This window comes from Monodelphis domestica, chromosome 3 (genome assembly GCF_027887165.1).
Source record: "Monodelphis domestica isolate mMonDom1 chromosome 3, mMonDom1.pri, whole genome shotgun sequence".
Classification (NCBI taxonomy): Eukaryota; Metazoa; Chordata; class Mammalia; order Didelphimorphia; family Didelphidae; genus Monodelphis; species Monodelphis domestica.
Window position 1 is genome coordinate 269,115,131 of NC_077229.1, and position 15,815 is coordinate 269,130,945.

At 33.4% G+C, this 15,815-nt stretch overlaps 1 long non-coding RNA gene across 2 annotated transcripts in view; it reads left to right on the top strand.

Moving 5' to 3' along the window:
- The window catches only part of LOC103104261 (uncharacterized), a 157,086-nt gene extending 154,912 nt beyond the window's left edge, over positions 1-2,174 (top strand). For both annotated transcript variants that reach the window (XR_008917681.1, XR_464801.3), the window contains exon 3: positions 1,577-2,174. This is a non-coding gene — a long non-coding RNA (uncharacterized LOC103104261). The remainder of the gene's footprint in view (positions 1-1,576) is intronic.
- The last annotated feature ends 13,641 nt before the right edge of the window (positions 2,175-15,815 follow it).

Sequence of the window (15,815 nt, forward strand, 5' to 3'; positions counted from 1 at the left end):
TGAAAACAAGTTAGAGGTAGCCAAATTCAAGTTGAATGAATTAATTTTGGTTGTGGAGAGCAGATTATAGATAATGAAAAACCATTTTTTCTCCTTTAAGAAGAGAGGTGTGGGACTATGAGTGGAAATTCTACCTATGGAGTTATTTTGTGGTTATTTTTGCTAAACTCTTTTTCTTGGTTACAAGCGAGAATTCAATGGCCATAGGCTTTAAGGAATATATTAAGAAATCACTCTAGTTAAAAAACCAAAATATATGAGGGACTGTTTTTTTTTTTTAAAGGCAATTTTCAAATGTGATGTGAAGACATCAGGCCAGGTCAAACTATTAAGTCACTTATTTGACCATTTCTTCCACAGAGCACAAAAATAGTAGTTTCACCAAAATTGACACTCTTTTGTTTACATATTTAAGCACTGACTGCATGTTTTTGATATTTGGCTTCCAATACACTTCAGTTCAGGACTTGATGCTTTTCTCTAGATTATCATACTTTCTGTTCCATAAATATAAGGTTGGCACTGTGGTTTGGTTCTCTTTTCATTATTATCAGGAAATATGGATGATAGGTTTCTTTTTAAGTACTCTCAGGAACAAGTTTGTTTATTCACAAGATGAAAGCTGATCATTATAGGGAAAAAGCTCATGATGCTGGGATGCTGATTATGGAACTATTGGAACCATCCTCCTCAGATCTAAACCTGAGTCATTTATTATCAAACAAACGGCAATTGATCATCTGTTTGCAATCAAGACACTCTTGGGAAGAAGACCAGATATGCATAATGGGCATTTTAATGAGTTTTTCCTTCATATTTTTCCCATGAATTATTTTGTCAGGTGACAATGGCTCTTCTCTCAGGAATGGGCTCTAACTGTAAACCTCAAATTCCTGCAGAGTTATTACACAATGATTCCTATAAATAATCCCATCTGTCTGTGGGAGGACATTGCAAATATGAAAAATAAGGTTTGGATGACTAAATTTATTTGATCTAATCCTATTTGTTCTTTGAAATTATTTGAATTGCACCAACTTTTCACAGCATAGTAATTAATTTGGGATTAACTTTAGATGATTGGGGAGAAATGAATATTTTAAATCATCTGTAAAGGAACTAATTGAGTGAGGGAGGTTTTTACTGTGATCAGAAACTCAGCATGTTACCAAGCAGCTTTGTTCCTCTACTTGATTACTGACATCAATAATGATAATCTGATTTACTAAGTAGTTTTTATAAAAAAAGGAAATTAAAAAAATAGAGAAACAAACATCACATAGAAATTGGAAACACAAAAGAACAAATAAGCTATTAACCTTATCCAACAGAAAATCAATAAAGAGATGCTGTTCAGGTCAGTGGTCTATCAATTACAAGGGTACCAATCACAAGGAATCATCAGTCAGTCAGGCACAGAAACAGTAAATTATATCATATTTTCTATTGCTCTTTTTGAAAACTTGATTTGTCTATCAGAGATAAGTTGTCCAATTCAAAAGACCATCATATATATGTGTAACAAGTGGTATTTTCTACTTTCCTAAAATAACCCTCTACAATGCAATTCATTCAGCAGAGATCCACTTAAAGGCAAATGAAGAAAAATGAAGGTCAGGATTTATAAGACCCAAGATCCCTAGCTGATGGCATAATGGAAGAGAATTGTGAAAGATGGAATATGGATTTTATAGCCATCAATCCAAGAGTTTCTCACTGTTGGAGAAAAAAATAGTTGATACATTGCAAAATACCTTTGGGATTAAGAATGGCAACATTTAACACATCTACTACTAATAAAGATTTATTCATTTTCTGCCTTCTATAATAGTAGTACAGAATATCATTTTGTAGTAACTTGAGAAACAAAGAAGTCAGTGTTTTCCAAACACGAGTAGAAATGTTTCATTGTTTTATTCCTATCATGTATCCTTAAATGAAGTTTAGTTTATCATTTATTTTTTTTCTTTTAAAATTTCTCCAGTCATTTGTCACGTTTTGGTTAAGAGCAGGAAAGAGGATTCAAAGAAGAAAACTAAGCAGTTTCTGCCCTCAAGGAGCATTAATGAAATTAATAGATATTTTCTCTAATACTCAAAACATCCTGAAGTTTCTCAAATGAGAATTATGTGCAAAATGGTAAAGCAACTATAGCCATCTTTACATGTCAAATCATCAAGAAGTCTAACCAAGTGAATTAACTAGAGACAAGATTAATTGCTAACCCCTAATGACCTCTGTCAACACTTCTACTACTACTGCTCCCCATATACTAGGAGGGCAGCAAAACCTATTTCATTGGCTTGTGCTATGGAAATCATCAAGCCATTTTATTGCTGTTGTTGTTGTTCCTCCTTAATTTTCAAAGAGGACCAGTTGGTGTAGGCTCTGCCCTCCTAAAGAGCAATCTTTCTTTGCCTTTACTCCCTCATTCAATGGCAAGAACCCATTAGATTTCAACGTTCCCCTTTCCCTTGCAGAGGAGCAGAAGTATAGGAAAGTCAAAGCATATTCTTTCTGCCTTTGACAGAAGTCCTTAAAAGAAAGGGAAATGGCATCATGATGGGGCCAGATCATTCTCCCGAGAAGCTATGTTTGATAGGGTCTGTCAGTGAAAAGTGATTTCACCCACAAAGGAAGAGGCTGAAACTATTTTAAGGTCCAGGTTTCAGGGGATCCTCAACTCAAGAAGTCATAAAGTGAGATAGATGCTTATAAGGGGACAAAAGACTGAAGTCACCAAGTATTTTAGGAAGAAGATAAGTCAGTTAAAAGCCTAGAACACAAATATTTAAATGAAGAAATAAGATATTAAAATCAATAGCAGAACAACAATTAATAGGTATAAATAATTCCAGTAATCTCTAAATATTATATGACAAAGAAAATTAAGCCTATACTTGAAGAAGATGAGAAATAAGTATATTCCTAGGAAAGCATGGGACCAAAGCAGGTTCTTCCCAAATGGTTTGAGAGAAATATGATTTATAAAAGGAGAAGCTAAAATGGATTACAGGTTTATGATCTGTACCAGCAAAAATAGTTAGCAGAATAGAAAAACTGGTAACTATATATCCATCCAGCATCTATCTATATATCTATTTATCTAGTTTTATATCAGGTAATGAGAACTTTATTATGTGTATAATGTTTAGGGATTTGTTGTTTAGAGAGATCATTACCTCTGATATGATGTTGTGACATCTTGAATAAGATCATGCCTCACAAAAGGGGAATTAAGATTTCCTGAGACAATCAGAAGAAAACAGTATGGAAGAGCCATGAACCCAGTGAGTTCATGCAAATGTGAATGAAAATAATTATGGAAAATGTGAATGAAAATAAATATAAGAACTAGAGGAAGCAAAATGAATTAAATGACCAGGAGCAATTGAATGCTTCTAACACAGTATAATTTTTTTGTTCTCTCTAACTCCTAAAATATTTGATAACTGTGGCAGAGGCATGGAGAGAAACTGAGAGAACTTGTAAACCAAGATGCAAGAACTAGGATTCCAAATGGAATGTTCCCAGGAGTTGGCAGTTTGAGATGACAGGGGGAGGGGACGGGGAGTCTCTCTCTCTCTCTCTGGAGGTTGGAGAAGCTGGCTGAAAGACCCTGGTAGGGTTGATTTGTCTTTTTTTTGGGGGGGGGTTCTGACTTTGGACAGTTGAAGTTGACAAGAAGGAGAAAGTTGGCTTTTGAGTTGGTGGTCTATATGAGACTTGAGCTGGCCAGGAGAAACTGAGAAACTTTGAACTTTGTTTCTTTCTGGGATTGAAGCTGAGAAAGGAGACAAGCCAGGCTGATTTTGTGAAGAAGAAGAAAGATTTTGAACTGCTATTGTCCTCCATCTCCCTAACTGTCTTAGAGTTACAGTTTGTGACTGGACTATTTCCTCAAACTTTCCTAAATTTATCCCCATAGTTTAGGGAAATTCTCATTCCTCTTATCTCAGTTTCCCATCCTGTTATCACAATAAACCCCTTACCTGATAAAGAAAACTAGAGTATTTTATAGTCTACTCAGGGGGGTGGGGAGGGAGGAAGCCAAAGGCTTCCAGAAGAGGGTGGTTAAAGGACAGGGTGAGGGAGGAAGGAGGTTAGGAAATAGATTGATCCATCAGCCATTGGTAGGGATCAGTAGGCATTCCCCAGAGCAGTCACATATGTACCAGCATCTCTGTGTGGCATCCCCCAGTATTTCTCAATTCTACCTCCATTACAAATAAGCAGCCTCAGGTTCCCTTAGCAGCTCTCTCTAGTCACAAGCCAGAGAATGGCAGTCATTGCAAAGAGTAACAGTTTCCCTTCAGTTTACTTTCTCTGTTTCAAGAAGTAATAGTTTCCTCAGTTTACTTATTCTATTTCATACATCTAAAAGTGAAGCACAACAAAGGGGGAAGGGAACAATATCTGTAAGTCAAAATGACATAGACATTGTTTAGAAAAAGTAATTAAAAAATGAACTTTAGAAACTTTAATACCAGGACAAATGTGTACTAAAGAAGGAATAACCATAAGCATCATAAATTGAAGAATGAAAATTAAAAATTAACAGGGGCAGCTGTGTTGCTCAGTGGATTGAGAGCCGGGTCTAAAGACAGGATGTCCTAGGTTCAAATCTGGCCTCAGACACTTCCCAACTGTGTGACCCTGGGCAAGTCACTTAACCCCCATTGCCTAGCCCTTACCATTCTTCTGCCTTGGAACTAATACACAGTATTGCTTCCAAGATGAAAGTTAAGGGTTTAAAAAATTAACAGAAAAGGAAGAAGATAAATAAAAGAGGGAGAGAAATCATTTTTAGAAAGAGGCTTAGAAAATAAAATAAATAATCAAAGGAAAGTGAAAAGGAAGAAAGGAAGAGGGATTTTAATTAACTAATTAACAGAAAAATAGAGGGGGAGAATTAGATGACCAAGTAAATGATGAAAGATAAAGGGAATAATCAATTAAACAATCCTCCAAAAATAGAGAAAGGGTTGTCAAATCAGAAGGGTGTAGGAGATTTGAAGGTGAGAGGGAAGAAGATTGTGAGAAGATTGCCTTCAAATAGATTAAACAAAAATAAATTTAGATAAAATACTATCTTTAAAGAGGAAGAGCAACAATAACAAAAAAAAAAATTAAAGCAGTGCCAGATAAATATTGGGGAAAATATAAACCTTATTCATAAACTTATAATGCAAATAGACTTAACATTCCAATAAAATGAGTGACATGTTGTATGTAATACAAAACTCCACAATTTGTTGTTCATAAGAAATACATCTAAAACAGAAATGCGAAGACAAAATTATCCCATTATATGCCCATAGCACAATTTGTTCAACCATTCCTCCACACTTGGGGATCCCCTTATTTTCCAGTACTTTTTTAATCACAGAAAGGGATACTATAAATACTTTTTTTTTTTTACATATATCATCTTTTCCTCTTTATTTGGACACTTTGGGAGGAATCATAAAACTGGCTCAAAGAGCCAGTTTTTTTAACATGACTAAATTACTTGTCAGAGTGTTTGGAATCATTCCTAGATCTACCAACAATATATCAATTGGTTTGTTTTCCTGTAGCTTTTTCTACATTTGTCGTCATCATCATCATCATCATCATCATCTTCTTCTTCTTCTTCTTCTTCTTCTTCTTCTTCTTCTTCTTCTTCTTCTTCTTCTTCTTCTTCTTCTTCTTCTTCTTCTTCTTCTTCTTCTTCTTCTTCTTCTTCTTCTTCTTCTTCTTCTTCTTCTTCTTCTTCTTCTTCTTCTTCTTCTTCTTCTTCTTCTTCTTCTTCTTCTTCTTCTTCTGTTTCTGCTTCTTCTGCTTCTTCTCTTCTTCTTCTGCTTTTGCTTCTTCTCCTTCCACTCCTTCTTTTTTGAGGAGTCATCTTTGCCAAGCTTATGGGTATGAGGTGGAACCTGAGAATTGTTTTAATTTGAATTTCTCTAGTTAATAGTAATTTGAAGCATTAAAACAATCCTTACCTTCAGCCTGAGAATCAGTATGTGTATTGGTTCCAAGGTTCCAAGGCAGAAGAGTGTTAAAGAGTAGGAAATGGTGTAAGAAACCTGGTCTTATCTAAAATGGAAAATTTGTACTCAATTGTGAAGTAGAAAAACCCTTTATTAATGTCCTTGCAAGATCCAGTACCTAACCAGAGTTTGATACTGGCACCCCTTTGACCACAGCCACAGAAGCCTAGCTCTGGAAGCCCTCCCCTGTTTCCTCATTGGCTAAGAGAAATCAGAGATAACAAGTCTGTCAGAAGAAGTCAACTAAACAAAATCAACCTCTACCCTTGATTACCTTTCCCATTGAGAATCCTCTTTTCCTTATATGGTCTCTTCTCTTAACCCTTGGTCATATGACAGAGCTGAACTCTGATACAGAACTGGCTAACCTGGTTTTCTGTGGGTAGAGCAGAAAAGGTGTGACCCAGCTGAATTTAGTTGGAGACATTGCAAATGGAAATCCCTTTTTCCCTCAGTGGGATTGTTAAGTGACTTGCCTAGGGTCACAAAACTAGGAAGTGTCTGAGACCAGATTTGAACCAAGACCTCCCATCTCCAGGCTTGGCTCTCAATTCACTGGGTCACCTATCTGCCACTGAACATTTTTAAAAATAATTCTATGTTGTCCAGATTTTGCCCCTTGAGAACTACTTGTTCATATCCTTAGATCATTTTTCAGTCGGGTGGTATCTCTTAGTTTGGTAAATTTGAATCAATTTCTTGTATATCTTGGAAATGAAACCTTTATCAAAGAAATCTATTAACATTAATTTTCCAGTTAATTGTTTCTCTTTTAATCTTAACTTTTATTGTATTTTTGTGTAAAAATATTTTGATTTATTGGAGTAAAAAATATCCAATTTATCTTATGTAATCCTTTTCCACTTGTGTGATCATGAATTTTTCCTCTACTCAAAAATTTAATGGATATTTTTCCATTTTTCTTGAATTCATTTATGCCATGAACTTGGATATTTAAGTCACACATCCATTTGGAACTTATATTGTCATAATGTGTGAGTTGTTGGTCTAAATCTAATTTCTTCCAGACTGCTATTCAATTTTCCTTATAGTTTTAGTAAAATAGTTCTTATCATGGTAGCTGGGGCCTTTGTTTTTAATCAAACACTATGCAACTAGTTTTGTTTACTTCTGTATGTTGTCCACCTAATCTGTTTCACCAACTGACCTTATAATTTTTCAGTCAGTATCAAACTGTTATGAGAATTGCTGCTTTGTAGTCTAGTGTGAAATCGGGTACTGCTAGATCCCCTTCATTATCACTTTTTCATTATTTCCCATGAGATTACAAACCCTTTGTGCCTCTATACAAATTTCACTATTATTATTTTTCTAGTTCTATAAGGTAATCTTTTGACAGTTTGTTATGGAACTTAACAAGTAAGTTGTTGTAGGGAGTATTTTCATATTATTATATTAGCTCTGTCTACCCATGAGCAATTAAATTATTTAGACCTCTATTTTTGTAGAGTATTTTGTAGTTTTACTCATACATTTTTTATTTTGGCAGACTTCAATTATTTCTCCATTATAAGTCATCATAGCTCTTAGTTTTGGATACCATTTTGTTTTTAAACCCTTACCTTCTGTCTTGGAGTCAATACTGTGTATTGGCTCCAAAGCAGAAGAGTGGTAAGGGCTAGGCAATGGGGGTCAAGTGACTTGCCCAGGGTCACACAGCTGGGAAGTGGCTGAGGCCAGATTTGAACCTAAGACCTCCTGTCTCTAGGCCTGGCTCTCAATCCACTGAGCTACCCAGCTGCCCCCTTTGGATACCATTTTAAGAAAAAAGATCTCTTTAATCTCATGACTTTTAATATTTCATCGTAAACATATTTAGTTAAATATATTTTTGTATCGATGTATGCATGGTTTTAGCATTTTGTTATTAATGAAGTTTGTTATACTATTTTTCATAATATTCATAATATAAATCCAACTAATTAATATTATATTTATATGACTATTAATGAGATCCTACTATAGTTCTTTTTTATTAATGTTTGCCTGCTTTGGTATCAGAACCACACATGTTGAAAACTTTTTGGGGTAGTAATTTAAATATTTTAAGTTGAATACATTATTTTCATTTCTCTCCTTTTGGCTATAGATTTAAAATATTTAAATTAGTTCAATTCAGTACTAAGAGAGAGGAACAAGGTAGTGTTTTAATGAAGAATTCTGCAATATTTTGATTAACTTTTATATATTTAAAGCATTAAAGGGTTAAAAAGAAAACAACTACAATGACTAAGATAACAAAAAACTACATTTTTTCTTAAAAGATTGGCAAGATTATCATACTTCTCTATTCTTTTATACACACACACACACACACACACACACACATATATATATATATAACTTAGCAGGTATTTCTTTAAAATGTGCGATAGAATTCAGTTGCAATTTTCTCTAATTTTTTTTGTGGTTAATTAAATATTTTATGAGATTGGATTATTTATATTTTCTTTCTGTCAATACAAATGTTTCACTTTCATGTAGTTATTGATCAACTTCATTTAAATCTTCAGTTTTCTGTTATATAGATACATAATGCTTAATTTTTTTGTTCACAGTCTCCCTTTTTTGTTTCTGGCAATTATCTTTTCTATTTTAAAAATGTAATCATGTAGGCCTATATTCATTTTATTATTCTAATTTTAAATATTATTTGTTAGATTTTTCAATTTTGTTTATTTTACTTCCAAGTTTCAAAACATTGTTACTTATTTGTGCTTGTTTCCAATTCCCCGAGTTATTGTTTCTTACTTTTTTAATGATATATTTAATGTTATATTCAGATAATTAATTTTAGCATTTTCTCTTTTGTTTCTATCAGCATTCAGTGATATCAATGCAACTTTGAAGACTGTTTGAGTTTATGCCATTAATTTTTCTTAATTATAACAGTATTATTTTTAATTTTATATAGTTTAAAAATTCTTTGCATGATTTGATTATTTTGAACTGCTCCTTATTTAGCAAGTCATATTTCAGTTTTCCTTTATGTCGGTATCTTTTTTTAACATTTCATTTCATTTCCCATTTTCTGTTTTTATTAAATCATTCTTTGGAAAAAGAATGATCACTTAATATTTATTTTTGTGCTTTAAGACCTAAAGAGGAAGTCTAGAATAGTTAGTAGAAAACAGAACTTTAAGATAGAAGACTTGGGTTTGACGTGTACAGACTATAAGATTGGGCAGGTCATTTTTCCTCTGAATGCTGTAGGAAGCTCTTAGAGATTAGAACTCTAAGTTTGTATTGATAGTGTGAATTTTTTTCACTTGGGAGTTTCTCCTACCTAGGAAATAAATTTGATCACTATCTCCATCCAGTAAAGCTCCAGAGTAAAGGTGCCAAACTTCTGGTACATGGACCAGTTTACTACAAACCTCTATAGTGAGATAATAAATCAGATTAAAATATAATTGAAAAGTGTATAACAAAATAAGTAGAGGTATAAGGTAACATACATGATGTTAATTTTCATTTTTAAGTCAATATGCTATCTTCAGGGATATATTTTTACTTGATATCACTGACCCAAAGTCAGCTATTGTGAAAGTCTCGTATGTATTTGAGGAAGAAGTAAACTCTTTAATATTTCCATTCTGTCCCATCCATTTGTTTTTCAGATCTTATTGAACATATTAGCCACAACAAATAGCTTTGAAAGATCTCTTTTCACTTCTGGATCTTTTGTTTCTTCTAATGTTTGATCTGTAGTTTATTTTACCCCCATAATATTTATTCATTGTGTTTGAACTTAATTGAAACAAACTCATTATTAGTTTGAAACTAGCTCATTATTTCATTTAATCTTTTTCTTTTTTGTAAAGTATGTTTTCTTGTGATATCCTTTGTTTTATTTTTCTTTTATTCTACTTGGTATATTTGTTACTATTAAATATACTTCAAATAAATGATATATGGGACCCGGGCTCCATCATATCTATTTATACCACTGCCTTCTGACAAGTTTCATTATACATTCAGTCAGTCACCAAACACTCAGTTAAACATTTCTCTATGAGATTGATTCCAGTTTAGAACAATCAAGAAGCAATCATTAAGCATCCACTATGTACGACATTCTGCTAGATGCTGGGGATTTAAAGGCAAAAGTGAGAAATAGCACTTGTCCTTCAAGACTTCCATTTGGCTAGGGGTTGAAATGTATAAATTGATAAGTGAATCGAAAATAATTTGAGGAAGAAGAAAGAATTAAGCCTGCTAGGCTTTGTAAAGGATAACAAAGATGAATTAGAGATGATTCCTGTTCGTAATCTAGTAGGATAAAAAAGAAATGTAAGCAAATAATAATAATAATAATACAACATAATACGATAAATAAAAAGAGAGGCATGATCAACCTGTTATGAGAGTTAAGAAGAATTATATTCCCAGAAAATTTTTTACAGAAGAGGTAAAATTTAAATTAAGCCTTAGAATATTGTTAGGAATTATACAAATTGGAATAAGGGGGCAAAAAGTATGAACATAATGGGGGGCAGAAGAAGACTGACAGGTTTCAGGAATAGGGCATAACTAGCAAATAAAGTATGTAAGTATGTGACATTATGCAGTAATTTAGGTGTAGAAAGACATCTTTGTGTAATAGATGGTCAGTTGACCTTGAAATCAGGAAAACCCCAATATATTCTGACTGGGTGACCCTGGCAGTCACCTATTTTACTCAATGCCCTAGGACTACCAGTTGCAGAGAAAATGTCTATCTTCAATGAATAAGGAAGCTGCTCACTAGGAGGTTCATATACCAATGAGCTTATTTGGTCTAAAAGGAAATGTATATGAATATGAAACTCCACTTTAAATAGCTCCTCCAACAAAAACTTTAGATATAGTTACTGTACCTTTAAGAGAGAAAAGAGAATTTTGGACTGACAATTAATTGTCATTTTAAAAATACTTAATATTTTTCTAATTACAGGTGTAAATTTTTAACATTGATTTTTAAAAATTGTGTTTCAAATTTTCTTCCTCTTTTTCTTTCCTCCCCTCTTTACTGAGAAGCCAAGAAGTTTGATGTAGGTTATACATGTGGAGTCATGCAAAACATAGGTTCATATTGAAGTGTGGGGGGTGTTCTGGTAGGATGAGCACCTCTGGTGTGTGAGTTTGCTGAGCCTTTTTCTGGGTTGTTCATCCACCTCTGCTATTCATCTGACATTCAACTCTCACTTGTGCCTCCAAACTACAGCATACACAGTGGTCATACTGCATAAAAACATCTCATCATGGGGGTTGTAGGTAACTGACAGACCTCAAAAACGTTGATGAGTTAGGGGGATGTCTACCCCAAGCATGTGAAGACTTACCCTGGAAAACCGGAGGACATGAACAATTTCTTCCAATGTCCATGAAAGTGGTTGAAGCAGGCTCTGTGGATTGCTTAGGGATCAGACACTGATTATGGCAAAGCCATCCACTTCATCCCCCCAATTGCCTTGACTTTTTCTCTTGCTGCCAGAAAGACTTCAGTGACTCTAGAAGAGAAAATAAGGCTAATGATTTTGTGCAACTATCCTTCACTTAAATTAAGTGCAAGTCAAGGTGTCACTCCATGATATTCTTGGTCCTCTTTAAAAAAGGAAGGACAAACGACATTTCCACTGTATTTACATTGTAAAAGAAAACAGAACAAAAAGATACCACCAAGGAAAATAAGGTAAAAAAAATGTTTTGATCAGCATTCAAACTCCATCAGTTCTTTCTCTGGAGGTAGATAGCTTTTTTTTTTTTATCATGAATCCTTTGGAATTCTCTTAGATCACTGTATTGCTGAGAATGGTTGTCATTCACAGATATCATCATACAATATTGCTGTAATTGTATCCAATATTTTCCTGGTTCTCATACTTCTCTGAGCAGTTCATATAAGTCTTTCCTGGTTTTGGAAACCTTCCCGCTCTTCATTTCTTATATAATATATAATAATATAATATAATAATATTCCATCACAATCATATACAAAACTACCTTAGCAATTCCCCAATTGATGGCCATCTTCTCAATTTCCAATTCTTTGTCACAATAAAAAGAGCTGGAATAAATATTTTCATACATATAGGCCCTTTTCCTTTTTTAATTTCTTTGGGACACAGGCATAGTAGTGGAATTACTGGGTTAAAGAATGTGTATAGTTTAATAGCCCTTTAGACATGGTTCCAAATTGCTCTCCAGAATCATTGAATCAGTTCCTAACTCCACCAACAGTTTATTAGTGTCTCAATTTTTATATATACCTTACAACATTTGTCATTTTTCCTTTTTAAATGGGTGTAAGGTGGTAGCTCAGAGTCATTTTAATTTGCTTTTCTCTAATACTGATTTATAACATTCTTTCACATGACTATAGTTTTATTTTTTCATTTGACAACTCCCTGTTATATCCTCTGACCATTTGTCAAGTAGGGAAATGACTTCTACTCTTATAAATTTGTCTCAATTCTCCATATATTTGAGAAATATATGGCCTTTATCAGAGATACTTGCTGTAAAAATTCCCCCAGTTTTCTGCTTTCCTTCTAATCTTGGCTGCACTGGTTTTGTTTGTGCAGAACCTTTTTGATTTAATGTAATCAGGCTTATCCAATTTATCTCCTTTAATGGTTTTCATCTCTTGTTTTGGTCATAAATTCTTCCCTTATCCATAGACCTATCAGGTAAGCTTTTCAGAATATTCATTCTTTAAAAGATTTGGACTGAGAGGGGAGAAAGAAACTATGATAGATAAACAGTTAACTGTAACTGGAGAATGAGCATGTAATAGACTTGAAGAGTTAACTATCATTTTTGAGATTCTGATGAGACTTCAGGAGAACTAAATTTTTCTTCCATTCTAGAAGGAAAATTATGTGTTTAGTTGTCTTTCATTCTCAAGTAACTCTCTTCATTTGTCCCTAGATTGCACTGCTGATATTTCTACAGGACTTTCTCTAGTATGTCTCTTTAGCCCTTTCCCTCCTCTCCCCCTTTTGTTTGCTTTTATATGCTTCCTTTTCTACTAGAATATAAGCTCCTAGAAAGCAGGAAGTTTTTCTTTCCACTGGTATTTGTACTCATATGTACATCATATGTAACTAAATAATTGCTTGTTGATTATCTGACCAATTTGAGCTGGATTTAGTTAACTCTTATTCTGTGAAGAAGACATTCTGGAAAGAATTCCCAAGTAGAACTGAATGATTTTAATTTCTATCCTAAAATGAACTCAAGAATTTTATTTATTTTGATAAGAAATAGTTAACTGACATTAAAAGGAGAACTGGGTAAAATACCATTCTAAGAGGAACCGAGTTAACTACAGAAGCCAAATGAAGCATTTCCATTGTTTTGAAAAAGTTGGCACTTAATGACAGATAAAAGAAATTTTGGTTAGCAGCTTATTTCCCTTGCCTTTTTTTTCAGAGGATAGAGATAACTGTAACTATGGCCTTCCTCATAGATTAATGTTATTTAAATCTTCTATATTTCTGTGTGATTATTCTTTGATTCCTTGAGATCATCTGGCATATATTGCTCATATCTTGCATTATATATCCGCACATGTCCTAAAATAATTTCTACCAGTGGTATCTCTTCCAGGGAATTGTTATTTATAGGTTAGTAAATGGCAGGCTATATGCACATGTAGAAATATTTATATATGTATATTCATATGCACAAACATACCTGAAGTGATATAACCTGTAATTTCTTTGGTGTGTTGAATTTATAGTATAGAAATACATTGCTCTGGAACAGATATGTACTCCATCTGTAAGTCATAGTTTTAATGAGCTACCTAAGGACACTGAGAGGTATTTTTTTCCTATGATAAACAGAGCTAGTATCTTTCATGGGAAGATTTTTAAAGTAAATCTTCTCAACTCTGGATTTGCCCTTGCTCTACTACTATATATTTCTTCCTAAAATATTAAAAGGTCATAAAAAGTCAGTAATAAAAATTTTCTTCGTCAGTCTCTGCTAAAAATTTTGTCCAACATTATTCAAGTCCAAAAAATTCAATACTAAAGATGCAAAAAAATCAATTTCTAATTATCTTATATATTTGTGACTGGAAATGGAAAATTCAAGCAATAAGTATTCTGTACTAATGTTTTGAATCTTTCAGAATTCAACATCAATATTTTATTTTTGTTTAATTAAAATATCCAAATCATTATCAAATTAAATTCTCATCTGAATAAATAGTTCATGTATCTGCATGTTAAGTGAGGTAAAGAAGAAAGGAAACTATGTAGGTATGAATAAAATAACAATTTCAGGCGTTGGTATTTCATGGCTTCTCAGGGTCCACTACTATGAAAATTCATATAGACTTTCCTTCCTGGGGCCATATAAAGTATCAGGGACCCTTCCTGATCTTTTTCTCAAGATCCAAACATCCCTATGTTCTGATGTTAGTAAGTAACAGAGCTGGGACTTGAACACATTTCTCATTACTCCATGACAAGTGCAGAGTTCTTTCCATTCCGCCACATTTCACAGATGTACCTCTATATGCAAACTGTCTGAAATTAATATGTTATAGCTGGGCATGACTCCAAACTTTGGGCAGCAGAAGAAACTTGAAGGGGTAGAATACTTTACATCAGAGGGCAAAATTTGGAGACCAGCTGCTGGTCTATATAGATTACTCCTGTTAGCAAGTTCAATATTTCCAAAGCAATATTTTAAATTCCTTCTTCTTTGGGCTTCCTTTATACTCATCTTTGTAAAAGCTCTAGGTGAAATCATAGACATTCTTGACTCCTAATGACATTGTGGTAAACTCATTAAAGCAGGCACATTGTTTACCCCATTGAGTTCTTTGAATCATAGTATGCTGATGGTGATTAAGAGTGAATAGAATCCTTTGGTTCCACAAATGATAATTATATTGTTGTACATTCTTAAAAGATAATACAATTTTTATGAAGAGAAAAATGTATTTAATAAAATATGTAAGAGAATTAAATTATAAAAAATTTAAAAATAATTTTAAAGTATCTTAAATGAAGCTTAACCAACTGGTTATATTACTAAAATCATACTTAGGTTTAATTAGATTTCTTGAATATTTATCAGGATACATATATCTATTCTTTACATCAATTAATTGATCAAAGATATTTTAACCCCTTACTTTCCATCTTAGAACCAATACTATGTAATGATTCCAAGATAGAAGAGAGGTAAGAACTAGGTAATTGAGGTTAAGTGACTTGCCCAGAGTCACCAATGTAGGAAGTGTCTCAATCCAGATTTATGTTAGGGGTCATGGCTGTTTTACAATTTCTAATCTTGTTATCACTTTTCATTAACCCCTTTTGCTAAAAACCAATAGAATTTTACTGGTTCACTGAGAATGGGGACCACACTAGATGGAGGTTTATGAACAACATTGTTAAAAATTTAGCCCCTTAGAAAGGTCCCTGTTACTCTAAGGAGTGCAGTAGTCATTGCTTTCTAGGGATCCAATCAGGCAATGTGGGTGAATTGGAGAAGATGCTCCAAAGTGGAAGCTATGTCTCCATTTTATAGATCAGTAAACATAAACTAAGAGTCGATGTGACTTTTCCAAATTTACAAGAGTAGGACATGTTAAAGCTTTGATTTAAACTTTAGTCTATCTTGACTTCAAAGGCACTGCTCTTTCTTCACCTTTATCAATGGGTGTAGACAGGATAATACAGCCTTGTCATAACAATGCCACAACAGCATCCTCTAAGATTGAAGAATTGTGTAACAGTAGAGAATGAACAGAGAGTA